Raw genomic sequence first — 24,665 nt, 5'->3', positions numbered from 1 at the left:
TGGTCAACTACACACAATATTTAAAAGTAAAAAACAGAATACCCAAATCAATCATTCACTGGATTGGGTATCTAAAAATTATCTACTTGGTGATTTGTTTAATTCTACCTTCCTTTGATTTTTGATTGTCCACATATATTTTTCAGTTATTTATTTTTTAGTCTTTCTCCTTTATTGAAATTACAGATATAATTTTACCACATATATATGATATATATCATTTATATATAAAATATATATATTATGATGATATATATATATGTGTATATATATATAAATTTGGTATTTGACAATGCTGGGCATAATTCAGTGAGAAAATAAATTCAGTGGCAGATAAATCTGCCACATTTAGAAAAATATAAATTTCAATAACAATGTTGCTACATTTATAAGTTTTCAATTAGATTAAACAAACATTAAAAAGTAATAATTTTAGAAAACTCCAAGAAATTTCACATAATTGTTTGAGAACCTTAATCAAGTTGACAACTCTAGATGTTTACATGATCTAATGGACTCTAAATATGTTTTGCAAGATATTGGATAGCGAAAGGTAACTAAAACAAAGTCAATAAATATGTAAATAATAAATAAGTAATATATGGACATATTTATTTGAAGTACAGAAGACCGCCACTGAACTAAAACTATAACATTAGAAAGAGCCCTTAAGGGCGCCTGGGTGGCTCAGTCGTTAAGCGTCTGCCTTCGGCTCAGGTCGTGATCTCAGGGTCCTGGGATCAAGCCCCGCATCGGGCTCCCTGCTCGGCAGGAAGTCTGCTTCTCCCTCTTCCACTCCCCCTGCTTGTGTTCCTGCTCTCGCTATATCTCTCTCTGTCAAATAAATAAATAAAATCTTTAAAAAAAAAAAATAAAAAATAAAGAGCCCTTAAAATTGACCAAAAAGATGTAGTGGAAGCTTAAATGCCTACTGTTGACTGAAAAAAAGTGAATCCAAAAGATCTACGTACTGTATGATTCCAGTTATGTGATATTCTGGAAAGGGCAAAACTATGGAGATTATTTATCCACTTATCTACTGAAGGACATTTTAGTTGATGCCAAGTTTTGGCAATTATAGATAAAACAACTCCTTTGGATAAAAATACCAAGGGCAATGATTGCTGGATCATACGGTAAAAGTGCGTTTAGTGTTCCAAGACGCTACTAAAATGTCTTTCAAAGTGGCTGCACCGTGTTGCCTCCCACCAGAATTCCTGTTGCTCCTCAACCTCGCCGGCATTTGGTGTTGTCAGTGTTCCAGATTTTGGTCATTCTACTCAGTACATAGTGGTATCTCTTGTTTTAACTTGCATTTCTCTAATGTCCTATGCTATAGAGCATCTTTTCATACACTTATATGTCACCCGTATCAGTTTTTTGGTGAGTGTCTCTTAAAGTCTTTGGCCCATTTTTTTTATTAGGTTGTTTGTCCTAATTGTTGAGTTGTAAGAGATCTTTGGATATTTTGGTTAATGGTCCTGTATCAGATGTGTCTTTAGCAAATATTTTCTCCCAGTCAGTGGCTTGTTTTCTCATTCTCTTTTAACTCTCTTTAGACAGTTCTTGCCAGCTCAATAGTTTTGGCAAAGGGACTCATTCCTGGGGCTTCCTATCTGTTGTCTTTCATGATGTTATCTCCCCATATTATCTTTTTTTTTCTTTGCTAATAAAAAACTCATTCTCTTAATGGCCTATACCATTCTCATTGTTCTAGTTGTATTAATTATTTTTTAATAGTATGAAGTTTGAGAGGGAGAGAAGACACTTAGCTATTTGTTCAGTGTCCAATTATTTCACAGAAACACTTGCTATCTTACTGTGAAATACTCTCTGCAGCTATTCTTTATTTTATCACTGTTTGTATTGCCTTTTAAAACCTATGGAAAAAAAGGTTTCATGGCTAGGAAACAACTCTGGGTCTTAGTTGGAAGAAAAATGCACTGAAGCCAACTGAAGCCAAAAGAAAAAGAGCACTTTTTATTTTCAGAACTACTCCTGGTCACAGGTCTTAGATAGTTTACACTTCTGCAAGACCTGAACAAGCCCTCCAGCTATTCCTGGATTTCTCTTTCTAATTTCAAAGCCTGCTCCTAACTGAAGCAAAGCGGTTTAGACTTGAAAGATTCCCACTGGTGAGGATTGCCCTCTGTTTAGTTCCTTAAAACTTTTCTTCTCCATCATATGGGTTATGTGAATGTTACACTTGCTTGTATTTTAGAAAATCACAGAATGCTAATAACAGAACATATTTTTAGAGATTACAAAGTTAATAATTTTGAAGCAGGGGAATCACTCATTTTTACATAGAATTGACAAATACATGTTTATGTGTAAGTATCATAAGTCTGTGTGAGAGTATGTGTGTATGTATAAAAGCAGCGTCTTTCAGATGACAAAAGAGCCCCATCCCTTCACTCTTTTTACCCACTTGGCCCCTTCAGCCAATCCTTGAGATTCCTCTGTATAACTCCCTGACAAGTCTAAACACACTTGAAACTACTTACATAATTTGATATATATCTACCTGGATAGTTTAGGAAACTGACATAAAAAAGGTGGTAAGTTACTTATTCAACATCCCAAATGCAATAACAAATGGATGGTGTATACATTCCAGGCATATTGACCATTCTGATTTTGTTGCTATTGTTGTCCTAACTGCAGTCTACTTTGGAATACAAATCTCAGTCATCTAAAATGATGGTAGAAATGTTGGATTTATGTATATGTGTGTGTATATATGGGATATATATATATATAATCAAAATATTAGCTTCAGGAAAGGTTTTGTGGACTGCAAATAACAGAATTTAAGCAAGTGTAAGGCAAGGAAACATGCTGAAATATCTCTTGTAATTCAAATAAAATAGAGTCTCACAAATGACAAGAACTAGAAAATCATCAGAAAGCCAAAACCCAGGCTTTTTTCTCTTTAAGCATTATATTTTTGCTTCTAATTTATTATTTTTCCTAGTATGCATGATTTAATTCTTCTCTTTGTACCTGGATAAAACGTAAACAGAACACAGTGTCTGGTAATAGACATACTAGTTTTTATCATAACATTTCTTCAATCTACCCCACCAATGCAAAATTTTCAAAAGAAAGAACCTGATTGGACTGGTTCAGATGAGATGACTTCCATTCCCAATGAATTGTAACTAGAAAGTTTGCTTAAGGTCTAAATAAGATAGTTCATGGAGAATTCATAGTTTACAGTCTGATAAAAAGTAAACATTGGGCGTGGGGGTGGAAGATGAATAGCCAGAGAACAGGATTTTTAAGGCAGTGAAAATACTCTGTATAAAATTATAATGGCTTTTCATTATACATTTTTTCAATCTATAGAACACACAACACCAAGAGTGAACCCTAAGGTAAACTATAGATTGTGGGATTATGATGTATCAATGTAGGTTTATCTTTGGTAAAAAATGTACCATTCTGGTGAGTGATGTTGGTAATGGGGGAGGCTGTGCATCTGTGGGGGTAGAGGTTATATAGGAAATCTCTTAATTTTGTTATAAACCTAAAAGTGCTCTAAAAAAAAAGTCTTTTAAAATATAATTAAAAATAAACCATACATTTTCATTATCTTCTTCATTCACCATCAGAGGTATACCCATAATTAGGGGTAATCCTTCTAACTCTAACTTATGTGTTTATTCTAAGGTACATATGCAAACCCAGTATGCTAAATGGTTCCAGAATAGAAAAATCCAAAAGATAATACTGCAGTATCATACTCCAAAAAGTGCACTCTGCAAAACATGTTCAGAGAAATAACTCAATAATGATCAAACGTAGATAATTTCAATTTACCAAATTGATGCCAGTTACTGCTAGGATAATATGAATATGTAATCAATATTACACATAATCCCTGAGGATAGGAATTCAGTCTTGACTTTATTTTTTTTTCTTACTATCTGTTATTTGGATTCTGACTCATTACAGTCTTTGGAAAAGCAGAAGTGTTTGTACTTACCCCAAAATAAGATCTGCATTTCGTAAGTGTCATTGGCAATGTGCTATTTAAAAGTTGAACGTTTGCTAATTACTGGGGATGCTCACATGGTTGAGCCTAAACGTGAGAGTCAGTGTTGTTGCTCAACAAAGCTCTGGGACAGTTTGAACAATTTGAAGGATAGATTTGGAGGCTCAGAGCATTTGCAGCCTAAGGCTATGGCACGAGGCAGCCACATTACCTTGCCTAGAAACCACCAAACAGTTTGAAGTATCGTTCGTTGTGGGAGTAGGGGGGAGAAAGTGCTCAGAAGTGTTTGATTTTTAATTTTTCTGAGTATACAGAAGATAAAAAGTATTTAAATGCAGCATCACCATATCTGAATTAATTCAGTGTCTGTATTACAAAATCTCTTTGGGTTTTTATAAGAGAAACAGTAGTGGAAACATCAAGGGAAAAGAGTATCACTTTTTTTCACATCAGAACATCCTGAGAGTTTACAACTGAATATGTTTTTTATTTGTAATTCAGAAACACGTAGATACAGGGACAAAGACTAGCTAATGCCTTGCTTTCAAACTTAATGGCACACTTAACAAAATCACACCCAGTAAAACAGGCTATGAAGTTTTGTTCCTCTGAACTGCATGATTATTATATCTCATTAATCCATGGAGCTCAGTTGTGCTTTCTTTGTATTTGTGGCTTCAGTCTTTTCAATGAGTTGCTGGCACCATGGGCCCTGTCACCCGGGAAGCTTTCTTAAAATGATTGCAGCTTAATAGCCCTCATATTGGAATTGTTTACTGCCAACAGTTGAAATTAACTGTAGTGCCTGTTAGCCCAAGAGAAAACAAAATTTTTAAATTAAAGCCTCAGCACTTTTCATTTCTCATGGAGCCCTTACATCAAATGTATTCACAAAGAGGTGAGTAGAAGGCATTGAGCAGTTCAATTTGCAGCTAAGTTTTAAGAGGATACTATGGCTGTCTGCTTTCTGTAAGTAAGATTTCAACAGTAGCCAACAAGGACAACAGCATTAAAACTCAACCCTTCTGGTATTAATATTCAATCTGGTGTGCAATCTCCATCCTCACGGGACAGAAGAACTTTCTTTTTTTTTTTTAACCGAGAAAACAATGCTGGCAACTTCCTAGTGTAGAGTGAGAAAAATATGTAAGATTTGACAGGGAGAGTTAGATCTAGCTCCTTATGTTTATTACAGAAAAAAAAATGATGTGGGTTCAAGAGGCCAGTTTTATGTTCCTAGAGGGAGACATGCCAAATATCTCAAGCAGATCCTATACCATTAACTGAATGCTAGAAAAGATACAACATATTTACCTATCTTATCTCCATGGGCTCTAATTCATCGTTTCAGAGTAGGTACTATTACCTCCATTTTAGACATGAGAAAGCTAAGGTGCCGAGAAGTGAAATAAATTGCTCAAAGTCAGATAGCCAATTGATGGTGCAGCTGTGACTTGAACCCAAGTCCATCTCACTCTAAAGCCATAAAGCATGTATTTTCTTTTTATGTCAAACTATTTTATATCGATTTTTTCTATCAAAATAGCCATGTTTTGAAAATTCAATGAATTTGGCATCGTTATAGAATTCTAAAGGCATCACCACATATTACCAAAATCAAATTTTAGAATATTCCCATCATCTTAAAAAGAAATCTTGTGCCGAGTTAATGTCACTCTTCATTTCCACTCCTCTTCCTAGGTAACCACGTACTTTCTATCTCTATAGATTTACCATATAAATAAAATCATGCACTATGGATTTTTTCATGTCTGGTTTCCCTCATTGGGCATAGTGCCCTAAGAATTTTTGAAGGTTAACTTATTTTTATTATCTCTGCCTAGTGCTCGCTTCGGCAGCACATATATTATCTCTGCCTAAATATCTCACAGAACAATATTCAAAAACAGTTCAAAAACATCAGAGCTACAAAAAAAAAAAACAAAAAACAAAAAACATCAGAGCTACAATCCTTTATACATGCAGTTTAATCTCTCTGGAGATTGAAAATAATGTGTAGCATTGAAATTTAAAGATAGAGTTTGTGTGTTTTTTTATCTAATTACATTACTCTAAGTCATATTTAGTTGGTTATGAACTTGATTGAAATGTACTAGAGACCAATGAACCCTAGGAAAATGAGAATTAATAGGATAGAATGAGCAGAAATTAGATAAAATATTCCTTAGGTAGTTCTTATTACCATAACATATGTAAAGGTTCCTTCTGATTATAAAATCCCCTATTTCCTCAAAAGATTCTTCTTTGTTATCAAGCTTTTAAAGTTACAAAATCTAAAAAGGTATCTTCTTACATTAATTTATTTGAAATGTATGTGGGTGGGACTGAAAAAATGTAGGTGGGTGGTATTGAAAATTGACATTCATAGTTATGTAATAAGAAAAAAGGCACAAGAGCCAGAGCAATCTTGAAAAAGAAGAACAAAGTAGGAGGTATCACACTCCCTGATTTCAAACTATACACAAAGAGAAATCAGAACAGTATGGTACTGGCAAAACAGACACACAGATCAATGGAGTAGACTAGAGAGCCCAGGAATAAATCCACACATATACACTCAATTAATCTACAACAAAGGAGGCAAGAATATAAGATGGGAAAAAGTCGGTCTCTTCAATTAACGGTGTCGGGAAAACTGAACAGCTACATGTAAAAAAAAAAAAAAATGAAACGGAGTGCTTTCTTAAACCACATTCAAAAATAAATGGGTTAAAGACTTGATGTCAGAGCAGAAACCATTCAATTCTTAGACGAAAATATAAGCAATGAGCGCTTTGACATTGGTCTTAGCAAAAGTTTTTTGGACTAGTCTCCTCAAGCAAAGGCAACAAAAGCTAAAATAAACAAATGAAATTATATCAAACTAAAAAAGCTTTTGCACGGTGAAGGAAACCATCAACAAAATGAAAAGGTAACCTACTGAACAGAAGAAGATACTGGAGAATCATATATACAATAAGGGGTTAGCATCCAAAATATGTAAAGAACTTACACATCTTAATATCAAAAAACCCAAACAACCCAACTTGAATAGACATTTTTCCAAAAAGACATATAGGTGTCCAACAGGTACATGAAAAGATGCTCAGTATCACTCATCAGGGAAATGGAAATCCAAACCACGAGATTATCATCTCACACCGGTCGGAAGGGCTATTATCAAAAAGATAAGAAATATATAAGTGTTGGCTGGATGTGGATAAAAGGGAACCCTCATGCACTGTTGGTGAGAATGTAAATTGGTGCAGAAATGGAAACAGTATGGAAGTTTCTAAAAAAAATTACGAATAGAGCTACCATTTGATCCAGCAATTGCACTTCTGGGTACTTAGCCAAAGAAAATGAAAACACCAATTTAAAGAGATATAGGCACTCCTATGTTCACTGCAGCATTATTTACAGTAGCCAAAATATGGCAGTAAGCTCAGTGTGTATTGAAAGATGAATGGATAAAGAAAATAAACAAAAGAGAAACAGATTCATAGATGAAGGAAACTCTTGGTTACCAGAGCGGGGAGCAGTTGGGGTCGGCAAAACAGCTGAAAGGGGTTAAGGGGTACAAATTTCCAGTTATAAAATAAATGAATCATGGTGTTTTCATGTACAGTATAAGTATAGTCAATAATATTATAATAACTTTGCATGGTATTGGATGATAACTAGACTTTTATGGGGATCATTTTGTAATATATAAAAATAGCGAATCACTATGATGTACACCTGAAATAAATCTGATATCATATATCAGTTATACTGCAACTTAAGAAAAAGGCATGATTGTTTCAGACAAAAAGATTGGTTAATTGTTCTTCATTAAGAATTATGAGTAAAATGTATGGTTGCTTCTAATTCTCAATTCAGCAATACTTAAAGTATATGGAGATTGTAGTTCTGATAGCTATAGCCCAAAAGTCATGTTGTTAAATACCAAAAGATAAAAACAAAACAAAAAAAGTTACTGACAAATAAGTATAAATATTTTCCAAGGGAAAACAAACTATAAAATACAAAATAAAAAAGACATAACCATTTTCAAAATCAAGAAGATCTTCACCAAAAACAAAGCAAACAAACAAAATAGGTAGAATGAGGCTTAAGGCCCCAAAGCAAACACAGGTAGCTAACAGCTAGATGCCTTCATGTTCACTGCAAGAAACTGGGACTTGACTCCTTACCAATAATATGAGGCTGAACGAAGCTGTTCCTACTGCCGAGGATTATGGGGTCCATAATGCTACAATTTAGGGAGGCACAGACACAGTCTTAAAACCAATATTGGTCAGGGGCCCTGGATTTTGGGGGCATCCTGTGGAGTTGAGTAGATTCAACTGTAAAATAACATGATAGGAGGGTGAATCTTGCTTATTCTGTAGGAAGGTGTGAGATTCAAATGAGATAAAATATTTCTTGACTTGCACAAAGGGGGTTTTCAATTCAATTTCTGATTATTGTCAGGAGCTCAGCTGAGCTGGAAGAGCTGAGCTGCCAGGCAACAAAGCAGCCAGTTAAAGCAACAAGGCAAAAATGAGAGGTACGCCTTTACTCACTTCCCAACGATATAAGCAAGACCCTAAATCCAAAGGAAGAACAGACCAACCTGAGCTACTCTCCCCCATGGAACTTTGCACTAGTCAAAGGGCAGGTGAATCAGCACGGAAGTGGAGGTGGGAGAGTTCCCATATACTGCACATCCAGTTTCCCTTATTTTTTTTCCTCACTTTTTTGAGGTGTAATTGACAAATAAAATTGTATATATTTAATGCGTACATGTGATGATCTGACATATTGTATTCTTTGTGAAAAGATCAAAACAAGTAAATGAACACATCCATTACCTCACATGTTACCTTGTTGTGTTGTGAAAATGCTTAAGACCTACTCTCTTAGCAAATTTCAAGTACAAAATGGAGTATTTTTAACTATCATCACTATGCTGTACATACTGAGGTTTTGACTAGAGTGTATCATGCCAAAGTCTAGTAGTTATAATTCTGACTTTACCAGAAGTTCTGTTTTCATTATTTATTTAATCATCTCAAAAATGCTTTAGGAGAAAAATATGTGGTTTACTTTTTTTTTTTGCAGTTTTTTTTTTTTGTAGCAAAACTGAAATGGTACAGCTGAGACTCAAATCTACATATATCTTCCTCTATATACATATTTTTAACAAATATAAAATAGCTTCCTCCTAAGTCGAAACAGCCTCAGCTTTTTGTATAACTGCCAAGTTTTTTCTCCTCCTTTTTAGAGGATACTGTATTTGCAACTACAACCTGGAGAGAAAATGGGAGAAGATGCAGAATTGTGTGATAACAGCCCTGGGTGTCAGAGCAAAGTTGTTCCCCGGTGAGATTCATGATGGGCACACAACCCAGCAAAACGAGGGAGCTCATCCATTCATTTATGCATTCTTGACTGTTTATTAGTTGCAAACTAAGCATCATCTTGAGTGTCAGAAAAGTGTGAAGAGTGACTAAGCCACCACTTATCCCAGATGTGCCTCAAAATATTTAAAGCTGTGCATGTCTGTCTAATTACTTTCTTCTAGTCTTCAGGGCTGCAGTACTATTTTTCTAAATAATTAATTTGTAAAGAGAAAATATTATATTTTATTTTCAATATTAGGGAGAAGGGTTTATTAGGAGAGCTAGTAAGCCTAGATAAATAAACACTTTGCTTGTGTTTTAATATACATAAGGACCATTGAAATAGAAAATGGCTTGCTACAGAACACTGACTGTTGCAATTATATTAAGCAAGGTTTTCCCTGTTTCCTTAAAGCATCTTAAAAGATTCTGGATCCTATTTATGTAAGCTGTTGCATAAAGGAGAAACATATACATTGTTTATTAGAATGATGCATGTCTTGGGCGCCTGGGTGGCTCAGTCGTTAAGCGTCTGCCTTCGGCTCAGGTCATGATCCCAGGGTCCTGGAATCGAGCCCCACATCGGGCTCCCTGCTCAGCGGGAAGCCTGCTTCTCCCTCTCCCACTCCCCCTGCTTGTGTTCCTGCTCTCGCTCTCTCTCTGTCAAATAAATAAATAAAATCTTTAAAAAAAAAAAAAGAATGATGCATGTCTTCTTCCTTGTGTATTTGTAGAGAAAATGTTCACAGTCAACCCGGTGTATTATCATTTTTTCTACCCAGAAGAAAGTTTAAAGACAAGAAAAACTCAGATTAATGACCCCCAAACAAAGAACACCCCTAAACAGGCCCTGAAAAACTTACACAGATTTCAACAGTTCACTTTGAGTTTAAGGAGCCTGACACCTAGTTAAAAACTCTGTGTGTGATTTTTCAGGCCTGACCCTAGACTAGTACAAAGGATTTACTAGCAGGCTTCAGGGGGGGAAGCTGCACATCCTCACACAAGATGTGGTAAACAGCCAGCACATTAGAGTCTCTTAGAGAGTCAGAGTCAAGGACATAGGCCCTTCTGTGAATTTGCATATCCACATATTAGCACTCTGCCCATGCACTTTCGTTCCTATGTCTCATTATCTGGGACCTCCAGAGGTCTCCTTATGAGGTGGGGGGAAGAGAGGAAATACTGAAGATACTTTTCTCCTCTCTGAATCAGGACTCAGTACTTGCCCTCTCCAAGCCCTCTCCTGTTCCCTACTCTCCTCCCTCCCACTGCCCCAGGGTACATAAAACTGCGAGTCTTTTGTTCAGAATTCCCTGGGCAATGAGAGGACCCCTACATCTGTGCTGATCCCCCTGACCCTCACTTATGCACCAGTTCATGTTCACGGGGGTGGGGGAGATGGAAGAGGGCAAGCAGGCACAATCTCTGGTTTTAGCTCTTGTTTATACAATCACAGTAAGTTATTAAAGGTTTGATTATTACTTTCATTTTGGATTTGTTGCTTTGATCAGCTACTTGAATGCCTGAAAATTCAGCTCTTTCCAGCTCAGCTAAGCTCCTCACAAAGTTATGTATGTGTTCTTCAGAGGTTTTAAAGTCTTTCTAAAAGGAACAATCACTGATGTAAGTTTTCTGTTTCCATCGACCAGGTATTTATAGAGCACACCCTGTGGCTGGCACCCTGCTAAGTGATGGACCCCAAAACAGAAGAAGCCAGAGTCCCTATTTGGGAATTGGAAAAGCCAGTTTTCCCAACTTGGGAAAGTGGAGAAAAGACCTCCCAAGGAGGAGTTGCTTATAAACTTTGGAGACAACTTTTCAAGAAAATGTAACAAAGAAGTAAAGTCAGATAAACATAAAGGGAATACAGTGTTACTTCATAATTAGGACTGGGATACCTTTACCCAGAGAATGTTCTGCACATAGGTGAAACAGATGCTGTTATTCATGGGTAAAAAAGTCAAAGGCAGAGTTCTGCCCTTCTGCTCCAATGAAGATTACACTATCTCCATGGATTGCCTGACTTCTGACTTGAAGTGTTTCTATAAAAATATTCATTCTTTCCATGAATACAGATGTTCTTCACTGTGATTATGTCAGTGAGGCTGATCTTACTAGAATGTGTGTAATTGGCCTTCATTTTATTTAATGTGCAGACATGTTTAATCAAATTAATACTAGTTGAGTTAAGATAAAAGACTAAAACAATCTTCTGGTGAGGAGAAGAGGATATCTGGATATAATGCTAGGTGACTGTAGAAAGCTAGCTTGGATGGAGAGGGGCAAGGGAGCCAGCACTCGGCCATTGTCATCTGGAGATAAGTCAGGAAGCAGCAGGAAAGGATAGGAGGCATACATAGGGAGGAGAGAGAAACCAAAGGGAATTCATTACCCTACAATTTTAATAGTCCCTGCACTGTTTGCAGCAAATAACATGGATGCAAAATGCCAGTTACTATGGGGCTGAAATCTAAAAGAGTCACAGTATGTTCACAGGAGTTCAGTTACTCAATGTCAAGTTTGCTCTAGTGGTTACTTACACTTATATGCTACACATGAATATATGAATATTATATAGGTATGTATTTATATATGTATGTGTATATATATATATATGTATACACACACACACACACACACAAACACTTACACATAAATATTTAATTATGAGTGACCATAAGGCTTACAATGAGAGCCACCCCAAAATAACAATATCATACTGGTGCCTTGTTTTCCTTACTTATAAGGCAAACTCTCTAACTGATGAGTCATAACCTGCTAGAATGCTCAGACTAATACAGTCCAAGACATTTTTCCGGAGTTATGTGTTTGGGTGCTCACATTGCTGACACGCACAATTCTTGTTACATCTGGTATATACCAGCTCTCCCAGACACCCTGTCAAAATAATGAGATGGTGAAAATGCAAAGTGTGCATCTCAATGTTCAAGACCCATATCTGACACTTGGGCTTTGCATGTGTCACAGAAAGGATATGTCCAAGGAATGATTTTGATTTGACAGAAGACTTCCACCTGCTTACCCATCACAACTTCAAAAATCCAAGTCTGCTCTAATGATATATTTAAAACTTCTAGGTCAAAGAACACAATTTGGGTTTATCTGAATGTGGACTATACGTAAGTGACCACAATTTACCTAATGGACAATGTAATTTAAATAACAGTAAGACATAGAGGAAGATTTTCAGCCATTAAAGCACATTTGCGGAGGTATTATAAATCATAATACCAGATGCCAGATTTTTACTATCTCAGATTCTTACTCTCAAGAAATACATTTCCAGGGGCGCCTGGGTGGCTCAGTCGTTAAGCGTCTGCCTTCGGCTCAGGTCATGATCCCAGGGTCCTGGGATCGAGCCCCTCATCGGGCTCCCTACTCTGCAGGAAGCCTGCTTCTCCCTCTCCCTCTCCCCCTGCTTGTGTTCTTGCTCTCGCTATGTCTCTGTCAAAAAAATAAATAAAATCTTAAAAAAAAAAAAAAAGAAATACATTTCCATATAATCCAAAAATATTTAGGTTCATACAGAGTTATGTTTATGCTGAAGATGAGTGCATCACATTTCTTTTAATAAACAGCTAAATTTTTCTTTTGTTTCTTTACTTCTTTCTTAACCAGCTTTAACAAAGAACTATACAGTCCACACTGCTTCCTTCTTCTAGAAGAAATGAAAATGTCTCTCGTGTTGTTCCAGGTGATTCCCGCACCTGTTCTGAATTCCTCCTGCTCCTCTCATGATTTTCTTCCAACAAATTATTTTACTCTCCCACATCTTTACAGCCTATAGAAGTACTTACATACAGACAGGAGATCTTCAGGAAGTCTTTTACAATTGATTTAAGTCTTCCCAAACTTCTTGAGTCAGAAATCTATATACTCTTGGGGCGCCTGGGTGGCTCAGTTGGTTAAGCATCTGACTCTTGATTTCAGCTGAGGTCATGATCTCAGGGACTTGAGATGGAGCTCGGTTTTGGGCTCCACGCTCAGCGGGGAGTCTGCTTCCCTTCTCCTTCTGCCCCTCTCCCTAAAAAATAAGCTTTAAAAATCTTAAAAAGAAAGAAATATATTTACTCTTTCTTGGTCTACACCTGCTCACTATACTTTCAAAACTGTCTTTTTAAAAAACTTCATTATATTCCTAGCACTTTGATTGCTTTCTTGATAGCTACTTCATCATATCCAACATTTTAAAAGATTTCTCACACTTTTAAGATTTTTCTTGACATTTAATGACATTGCAGGCACATCTCAGTCTTTCAAAAGTAATATTTATTTTGCCTTTCCACCTCTTCACTAGATTATGTGGATTCTCCAGTCTTTTAGGTTGATTCCCTTTATTTATTATCAGTAAGGGATTGAGTCAATGTTACCACTCCAGCTCTGACCACTGAAATGGGCCAGTTTATCTGTGCATATTTTTAGTAAAAAAATATCCAATCGTGGGCCATTTGTGCTCTTTCTATGTCTCTCCAGATGATCTTATCATTCATTCGCTCCAAGCATTGGAACATATTTCTGCCTCCCTCCCTTCTCCATGCCCTGGTACTCTGGCTCACCAGCTCCATTTCAAGCCACACCATTTGGGTTACCAACGTTAGTATCCTTACTTAACTCTCAGATTGTTTATTTTCTCAAGTTTTGGCTCACACCCAGATGCAGACAAGCCACTCTTATATAGACTTGGTTTCAAAGATCAAGAAAGTGAGACATTTTTGAACACTGAACCCCAGAACAGTGATATTTATCTACCCTAAATGAAGACCACAGGATCTTTATGCCTACTTTACTACTTATTAATATGAGGTCTTAAAGAAGTTCCACAATATTTCTGATAAGTCAGCTGCTAATCTTACTGTGCTTTGCTGCACAAATTGTTTTACTCTTGTTGCTTCCAAGATTTTCTGTTTGTCTCTGTCTCTCAACAGTTTGTGCTGTCTGGTTGCAGATCTGTTATGTTATCCTCTACGGGGTTTGCTGATTTTCTTAGATGTGTACATTAAAGTTTTTTCAAATTTAGAAAGTTTTCAGTCATTATTTCTTCAAATATTTTTCTGCACTTCTCTCTCTCTCTTCTCTACTAGTCTAGTCTATTATAGGTGTGTTGCCATGCTTCCTGGTGTCCCGCAGCTCTCTGAGAAATGATTCATCTTCATTTTTTCTCTCTTCTTCAGATTGTATAACTGCTTCTGGGCTATCCTCAAGTTTACTCATTATTTCTTCTGCCAGCTGAAACCTGCTGTTGAGCCCCTACAGTGAATTTTTTTACTTTAGGTATTGAACTTTTCAACTTTAGAATTTTCATTTGGTTCTTTTGAACATAATTTTTATCTCTTGCTGATTTCATTGATTTCTTGAGTCACTGTCATCAAACTTTCCTTTAAATCTTAAACATGGTTTTCTTTGAATATATTCATAGAACTTTGTACTACACTAGTACTCTGTTACTTGTACTTTGAACATATTTATAATAGATGCTTTGGTTTCCTGCTGAGTCTAACATACAGGCTTCTTCTGAATAGTTTTTCAAAAACAAACACATATTTAGCTAAAAAACGTGATTGCAGAGATGACTGAGCATACAGTTATCTATGTTAAGGATTGAGATATATGAATAGTGTGTTTGTGGGGCAACCTTTTTTTTTAAACCAGTTTAGGGATTTTTTTCTCAGCACATTTTTATGTATTAGATTTCCTTTTGTGTACCATTAAAAGTATCAGAAGAAACAGAAAATTTTTAATCTCCTTCACAAAACTTCCTATGACTCCTTCTACTCTTTTGCCATTCTATGCTGTAAGTAGTGTTATAATCAAACATTATATGGATTTGTATATACCCACAGTTTCTAGATACCTTAATTTAGATCACAGAGACATATAATTGAAAATAAGAAACAAATTGAAAATAAGAAACAAATTGAAAAAAAAATGTGTAATGAAGGCTTTATATATTACAAATAATTAAGTATAAGCCATTTTTTTCTGGAACTTACCTTATCTGACACCTTCTCCATAACAATTCAGGAAGTCTGCTCTTCAAATGTGCTTCATTACATACTGATGAGCACCATTACATTCCATCCTCTGGTCCACTGCATACCTTCAAATACGAAAGTTATAATCTATTCTCAGAATCATTTTTCCCCAAGGCCAAAATTTTGTTTGTGCCTCAGTTTATCTATTTTTTAGGGTAGGTACTCTCCTAGGAATTTCTTCATCAATTAATTTCTGACAAGTTAGTCCTATAATTTTTTTCCAAACTCTGAATCCAATTAGTGGTTATCTCATTTTCAAATTAAAACTCCCTATCACATAGGTCTTATTATATTTTCATATTTAAGTTTTTTTTAACCTCAATTTCTAGGTTAGTAGTAGAATTGCAAAATACTTGAATTTAAAATAGTGAGCATTTTTAAAGCATCTTTTACATTTAAGGCATCTTTTTTTACACTTAAAGAACCTTTTATATTTAAAGAATGTAAATTGAGCTACAGGAATAGATAGGATGGGAGAAGTTTCCAAACAATGTGGACTTATTTACTGGCTATAGTGAGTACTTAATACATTTGATTATTTTAAATTTAAAGAGCAATCTTGACTCCACTATTAACATTTTGTATATTTCTTTCCAAGAACTGTTTTCATTAATGCATATGTATGTGTATATATGTATATATGTGTATATGTGTGTGTGTTTATGCTTATATACATAAATTTATATTTATGTAATTGAGAATAAGATGACATATATAGCTTTATATCTTTGCAGTTTCATCTGATTTGTGCCTTCAGTGTTTTACTTATTAGCATTAAATATTAACCAAGGGGTGCCTGGGTGGCTCAGTCGTTAAGCGTCTGGTCATGTTCCAGGGATCCTGGGATCGAGGTCATGTTCCAGGGATCCTGGGATCGAGCCCCACATGGGGCTCCCTGCTCCGCGGGAAGCCTGCTTCTCCCTCTCCCACTCCCCCTGCTTGTGTTCCCTCTCTCGCTGTGTCTCTCTCTGTCAAGTACATAAATAAAATCTTAAAAAATAAATAAATAAATAAATAAATATTAACCAAAATTTGATTTCCACTTAATATGTTAACTATTCATATATGCAGTACATTAGTCAAACACTTCCACATTGTTCACTATTAGTTTTATTTTTCCTTTAGAATTTTCGTTCACATAAAATGAAACAAACCTTTGAAACAAACCTCAGCTTGTATCTCTATTATTTCTAGCACTACTTCTAGGGAGAAGTCTTGAATGGGTAGTTAAGGGCTAAATAAAGTTTTCTAATACATAATTCAAATTTGGTCAAGTAATATTTTATACTCCCAAAAATATTATGCAGGGACTCATCCTCTCCTAGTTCTCCAAGATGTTTGGTTTTTACATAATAAAAAAAATAAAAACAACAAAACAGCTCTACATTTTTTACACTTGGATTAAGTTTTGTTTTCTCAAATCAACTCTGTATTCTCCATGAAAAGCATGAGCCCAAGAGGTGAAGAGTAAGAAATTAAAGTTCAGATTATTAGTATTGCTTTCCAAAAAGCCATTTAAAATTCTCTGCTATTTGTGTTTATATTAGGAAACATCCTTTTTAAATGTCAGTGAGCATGCTTTCCAAATGCATTTCCTTAAGCATCCTTATTAATATTTCTCATCTTATTTTAATAAAACATATCTAATCAAGATGTTTTATATTTAATCTAAATATTGTATATAAATCAAAATATATTAATCATGTGCATGTAATCAGAACATTAGAAATTTTAGAGCTACATAACTATTGATTTATTGAGATATGTCAGCCACTAAAAGCAGCAAGTAATGAGATGAGTACAAATAATTTATGCTGGGTAAATTCTAATCATATTTCTTAGAAATTATTGTGTGGGTAAATGAACATGCACAACTATGACGAACTAATCTTTTTAACCAGAACGGTCTCAGACGTATTTAAAATACTGAAATTTTATTTAAAATAATATTTATAGTCCTTCCTTAAGAAAACATATTTTAAATATTTTGGTTTCATTGCCAAAGGGGGAAAAAACAAACTCATTGAGTGAGATTATTTTAATTATCATCCTATTTTGCTGTTAAAATGGCAAGAGACATATTAAGTTTAACCAATACCATAAAATAAGATATCTTTTTTTGACTATAGAAAAATATTTTTTAGGTCTTATCATTTTTTCTTGGGTAGGAATGGGACATCATTTTGGGGGAGCAATTTCTAACTACAGTTATATTCATATATTTCTAACTACAGAATAATATATATTCATATATATGATATATATATATAGCCAGACATATACCATGTAATATATCTTTTATACATATATATTTATGATAAATACATCTATCTCTTATGAAACTTAAGAAAGTGGCAAAAAAAATAGAAAATGTTGATTGAAGGCAAATTATCTTGCATTTTATCATAACATATAATTTAAAATCTCTATTTTAGGGCCTAAATCAACATTTTGAGTTTTAATTGATGCTAAATAATATATTCTTCAGCATAGTAATATGAGAAGATTCAAATTTAATATATTTCCTAGGAAGCACATATGATTCACTCTTAGGAATATGTCTGTGAAAAATAAGAAAATTTGTGTGATTATTTAGAAATGGAAACAAAATGAATAGCACTCATATCAAAGCATGCCAATCAATTTTTTACTTTTTTAAATTTGTAGTTGCCATATTAGGTGATTAAGGTAGAATTTAAAAGACATAGATTCTATTTTTTAATTTGTAAAACATTATCTGACTTAGAAGATGGGTTAAAGTAGTAAAAATATTTGTAAAACATTATAAAGTGATTTCAACTAATATTGTGCATAAATGTGTTACCAGAGAGTATATGGAATGAAGCTGCGATATGTCTCTTTTTATATTTTTTTCTTCAAGGTGAATATAAGACAAATAAGAGAAAGACTGATGTGGTAAGTGTGCGTTATTTTAAGAATCATAAATTTCATTATCCTCATTTTCTGCCTCTTCTCAATCAAACATATCTTCTTTGCTGTTATGATTAATTGCGCAGAAACACACAAGATTGACAGTGAATTAACCACAGTTGTAGGTTTTTCAGTTACATAAAGAAGAAACCAGACAGAACTTAAAACACTCCAACAATACATCAGACAGACAATAAAGCAAAAGCTTGTATTAACTACCATGGTATCAAGTTGATAAAGTAAAGTTATTAATTGGCTGAATTTTTCAATTATTTGTTAATTATCTTTCTCTTTTGCTTAGTTTGTAATATTTTTAAAGGAATAATTTTATGATATGGCTGTGTAATCAAATAGCATGAATTTTTTGAGTGTTCATAATGACAATATTAAAGGAGTAAATAAATCTAAAAGCATGTCAGGTTTTGTGTAGCAATTCTTAGTTTTAGAGACTTTTCATACACTTTATACATGTCACAGTTCTTCAAAACGCTGTGAAATTAGGTAAGAAATTCACATAAAAATATATGAGACACAAAGATATGTATTTAATTAGGTAGAGTGAGCCTAATAGACACAATGGAAAACTCAGAAAATCTCTAAGACCAGACAATGAACACCACCTTTTATGAGAAAATACTTCTTTCTAAAATTGTTGTTTCCTTCCCAGGTACTAGGTTATATATACTTTATATGAGATCAATGGAAGGAAAGAAAGAACTATGAAATATATGTTGCTTTTTGTAATTTTATGTTAAACTGAGTGATAATAATCACAAATAATATTTTAGAGAAGTGAAAAATTTTTATGGATTGAAGTCAGTAGTGAAGTCTTTGTGGAAGAGAGAGGCACTTGATTTTTAAGAACATATGGTGATTTGCATAAGTAAAGATCAGGGAAGTAGTGTACCAATAAAAATAAAAAATAAGTAGTGAGTACATGAGGAAGTCAGTGAAAGATCCAGTTTGGGACATCTGAGCGGTAGAGAGAAAATATAGATCAATAGGTATATAAATGGATTAAAGATGTAGTCACGATGCACTACATCTGCAGATGAAAATACCTTTATATTATGTGTAACTGATCTGATCTCCAAAGCCAACTCAGGGGGCAGTGGGAATACTAAATTTTACTCCAGTCCATTAAACACCATTATTTTATTTTATTTTATTTTTTAAGATTGTATTTATTTATTCGACAGAGAGAGATACAGCAAGAGAGGGAACACAAGCAGGGAGAGTAGGAGAGAGAGGAGCAGGCTTCCCGCGGAGCGGGGAGCCCGATGTGGGGCTCGATCCCAGGACCCTGAGATCATGACCCGAGCGGAAGGCGGACGCTTAACACACTTATTTTAAAGGTTGGTCTAAGCAATGTTTATTCTCGGAGTCATATCTCTGTCTCTCTGCTCCTCTTCAGGGTGATGTGGAATATTGACTTCTATGTCCTATGAACAGCAAAAGAGAGAACCTCAGACCTCACAGAGTCCTCATGTTGCCTGATCTCTGCTGTAGAGTCACTGGTCTGATTTACTCTGTGAACTGGTATCCACTAAGATATAAATGGTCTCGATCACAAGCCTTTGGCAGGGGTTTGCTGCTGAATCTGTGAATGGTGAAATCTGTGACATCCTGTCTTTATGCAGGACTAATGTACTCCATGGCTGACTTGGCCTTGCTCTAGCTGTCACGTGTTCTAGGCATTAACCAGCTCTCTCTCATGTTCCAGGCAGTCACTGCTTCCATCTCCTAGCATAGGCTGTTTCATTTGATCCTTGTCTTAGCTGGCCTCAAGCACTTCTGGTGGTTTTAATGTCTGCTATTTTCTGTATTATTAATTGGAAGCATTTGAGAAAATTTGGGTCTAATTCATGCCAAAAGAGAATTTGATGGTGACTCCTGAAAATGATTTAATAGCTGCCTTCACTCTACATCCTACACTACCAAATTAACTTTGAGATAACTATGAAGAACCTATCCCAGGTTACCATTAAGAATGAAATGCTAGGGGCGCCTGGGTGGCTCAGTCGTTAAGCGTCTGCCTTTGGCTCAGGTCGTGATCCCAGGGTCCTAGGATCGAGCCCCATATCAGGCTCCTTGCTGAGAGGGGAGTCTGCTTCTCTCTCTCCCACTCCTCCTGTTTGTGTTCATGCTCTATCTCTCTGTCAAATAAATAAATAAAATCTTAAAAAAAAAAAAAAAATGAAATGCTAGGGTAGCCTGAGTGGCTCGGTTGGTTAAGTGTCTGCCTCAGGCTCAGGTTGTGATCCCAGGGTCCTGGGATCGAGTCCTGGATTGGGCTCCTTGCTCCACAGGGAGCCTGCTTCTCCCTCTGCCTCTTCCTCTCTTTGTCTCTCATAAATAAATAAAATCTTAAAAAAAAAAAAGAATGAAAGCTATTTCTTTATAGATTCCGATTACACTGATGCAAAAATCTCATGTCCTCCATATTCCCTTCATTTCACCTAAAACTTTCCTTCAGCCAAAAGCAAGAGAGTGGAGAGAAGAAACACACTTATCAGTCTGTCTTTTCTAGTTTTATTTTTTTCCCCAGGGGAAAAGGGGCCAGAAAGGGCACAATAACTTCCTCCCAATTCCTGTATTTTGAGGAACTTTCTTATGTAAATTTCATGTTAGCTCATTAAATTTGACCCAAATATATTAATCACAATGAGTAAATTTAGTAAGTCCACTTTTCAGGTAAAAACTTTAAAGATCATGTCTTGCTTCAAAGTTCTATTTATAATGTTAGTGTTGAGTCAGTAACTACTTCTTTTTATTTCTTTCCTAGTTTAACAGTTCTCCTGGCTTCTCTACCTATTTCCATTTCTCTCTCCCTGACTCGAAAGTAGGTAGACATCTTGAATTAGTGGCAAAAACATATACACGGAATGTAGAAGATAAAAACATAATGATATATTCAAAATATTATTCCAGTTGCAAGATTATTGCTATAAACTAGGGGAAATACATGCGGGATCTCTTCTTATTTCTTACAGTTGCATGTGAATCTACAATGATCTTAAAATAAGCTGTCTTAATTCACACAGAAAAAGCATTTAACAAAATTCAACATCCTTTCATAATAAAAACACTCAACAGACTAGGAATAGAAGAAGACTAAATCAACATAATAAAAGCCATATGTGAAAAGCCCACAACTAACATTTTTAATACTGAAGAACTGAAAGGTTTTATACAAGACAAGGATATGGCAAGAATGCCTGCTGTCACCAATTCTATTCAATATAACACTAGTAGTTCTGCCAGAGCAATTTGGCAAGAAAAAGAAATAAAAGGCATCCAAATTGGAAAGGAAAAAAAATACAATTATCTCTGTTTGCAGATGATGTGATCTTATATGTAGAAGACCCTAAAGATTCCACCAAAAAAAACAAAAACAAAAACAAAACTGTCAGAACAAATGAATTCAGTAAAGTAGCAGGATTCAAAATCAGCACCCCAAAACTAATTGCATTTCTATACACCATTAATAGACAATTTGAAAAAGTAATTAAGAAAACAGCTCAGTAAAGAATAGTATCAAAAAGAATAAATACTCAGGAATTTACCAAGGAAGTAAAAGATTTGTACAGTGAAAACCACAAAAAAATTGCTGAAAGAAATTAAAGACACAAATAAATAGGAACATATCTCATGTTCATGGATTGGAAGACTTAATATTGCTAAGATGTCAATACTACTTAGAGCAATCTGCAGAATCAATACAATCCCTATCAAAATCCCAGTGATGATTTTGGCAGAAATAGAAAAACCCCATCATAAAATTCATATGGAATCTCAAGTAACCCTTCATGGCCCAAACTATCTTGAAAAAGCAGAAACCCGGAGGACTCACGCTTTCTGATTTCAAAACCTGCTTTGAATCTACTGAAACCAAAACAGTGTGAGACTGGCATAAACACAGACAAAGACCCAAAAGAACAGAACAGAGAACCCAGAAATAAACTCTTACGTATAGAGTCAAATGATTTTTGACAAAGATACCAAGATATGCAACGAAGAAAGGACTGTCCTTCAGTAAATGGTGCTAGAAAAACTGGATATCCACATGCAAAAGAATGACGTTGGACTCTTCCCTAACAACATATACAAAAATAAACTCCAAGTGGATCAAAGACCTAAAGCTATAAACTCTTAGAGGAAAATATAGGGTAAAATTTCAGGACATTGGTATTGGCAACGCTTTCTTGGATATGACATAAAAGGCACAGGCATCAAAATAAAGACAGATAGATTGAACTTTATGAAAAATTCTTAAAAAATTGTGCATCCAAAGACACTATCTACGAAATAAAAAGGCAGACCACACAATGGTAGAAAATAATTGCAAATCGTATATTTGGTAAAAGATTAATATCCAGAATATATAGAGAATCCCCAAATCTCAACAACAGAAACAACAATAACGAAAACAAACAAACAAAAGACAAACAAAAAGACCCCAAAAAACAGACCACCCTATTCAAAAATGGGCAAAGGAATTGAATAGAAATTTCTCTAAAGAAGGCATACAAAAGGCCAATAAGCACAACAATAGATGTTCAACATCACTAAATATTAAGGAAATGTAAGTCAAAACTAGAATGAGATCATCACCTTACACCATTAGGATGGTTCCTACCAAAAAACAGAGAACAACAAATATTGGTAAGGATGTGTAGAAATTGAAAACCTTGTACACTGTTGTTAGGATGTACAATGATACAGCCACTGTGGAAAACAGTATGGTAGTTCCTTAAAAATTAAAAATAGAATGATCATATGATTCAGCAATTCCACTTTAGGGTATATACCCAATAGAATTTAAAGCAGGTTCTCAAAGAGATATTTGTATACTCATGTTTATAGCAACATTATTCACAATAGCTAAAATGTGGAAGCAACCCAAGGGTCCATTGCTGGATGAATCTATAAGAAAATGCTGTATATGCATGCAATAGAATATTATCCAGCTTTAAAAATGAAGGAAATTCTGCAATATGGGACAACATGGATGAACCTTGAGGACATAATGCTAAGGGAAATAAGCCAATCATAAAAAGGCTAATACTCTATGATTCCACTATATGAGGCACTTAAGAATAGTCAAAATCATAAAGACAGAAAATATAATGGTGGTTGCCAGGGGCTGGGGAGAGGAAAATAGGGAGTTATTGTTTAATGGTACAGAGTTTCAGCTTTATAAGATACAAATATTATGGAAAAAGATGGTGGTGATGATAGCATAACGTTATGAATGCATTTACTACCATTGAACTGTACACTTAAAAGTGGTCAGGATGGTATATTTTATGTTATGCCTGTTTTACAACAAAAAAGCTGGACAATAATGAATAAATATCTCCTACACCAAGCAACATGAATAAATCTCACAAACTTACTGCTTAGTAAATGAAGCAGGACACAACACATACTCTAAGGTTCCAATTATATCATGATCAGATTAGACAATGTAAACTATTGTATTTAAAAATTATTGTGTTAGGTGTAAAAAAATAAAGAAATGTAAGGAAATAATTATTGTAAAAGTTGTGCTTGTGATTATTTCTTGGGTAAAAAGAGGATAGTTTAGGAAGAAGCATGAGATGACTTTCATGGAGGCTGGCAATGTTACTTTTATTTTCTTTTCTTTATCTGACTGGTGCTTAAATTGGAGATTGCTTAATTTATTGCTCAGCTGTATGGACATTTCAATTTCATTCAGTTTTCTGTATGTGTGTTTGTCCCGGGTGGTCTCTTGGAAGTTCATCATTACTTACTCTCTTCCAAAATTTGTCAATGAGAAGAAATCTCACAAAATTTGTATACAATGAGAGAAGAGGCGGCCTATGGCAGTTACAGATATGAAGTTCACAGTTGGCTTTCTGGATAACAGTTGTTCACTTTTGTGGCCCAAACCAAAAATTTGTGAAGACTGCCCAAAGATCCTTATAAATTGCAGCAACTTTCTAGAGAGTTATTAAGAACCATCTGTCTTCATACTGCTGGCTGAAATTGTTGGTAGTGACTCCTCTGACCTCTTTTATTCTTGGAATATATAGAGGCTTCTGCAACTTGAAGAAACCTTGACTGATCTGTATCGTCTATATATATAAGGGTTATGTATGCTATATTTCATATTAAAGTATCTTGAAATATTTGTAACATGTTACCTTCTTGAAAATCTTGAAAATTACTGAGATAGTGAAAAGGAAGAACAATTCATAGCCATATGATCTACTATATGGTTTTTTTTTAAATATTTTATTTATTTGACAGAGAGAGAGAGCACAA

The 24,665-nt window shown here is 34.9% G+C and overlaps 1 long non-coding RNA gene across 1 annotated transcript in view; it reads right to left on the bottom strand.

Moving 5' to 3' along the window:
* The window catches only part of LOC145721120 (uncharacterized), a 120,429-nt gene that overhangs the window by 77,392 nt on the left and 18,372 nt on the right, over positions 1 to 24,665 (bottom strand). Inside the window, exon 2 of the long non-coding RNA XR_014144586.1 lies at positions 15,402 to 15,508. This is a non-coding gene — a long non-coding RNA (uncharacterized LOC145721120). The remainder of the gene's footprint in view (positions 1 to 15,401; positions 15,509 to 24,665) is intronic.

This window comes from Leptonychotes weddellii, chromosome 4 (genome assembly GCF_054177405.1).
Source record: "Leptonychotes weddellii isolate Sample4059 chromosome 4, ASM5417740v2, whole genome shotgun sequence".
Taxonomy (NCBI): domain Eukaryota; kingdom Metazoa; phylum Chordata; class Mammalia; order Carnivora; family Phocidae; genus Leptonychotes; species Leptonychotes weddellii.
The sequence above is the reverse complement of the archived record's forward strand: the minus strand, read 5'-3'. Positions and strand labels throughout refer to the sequence as shown.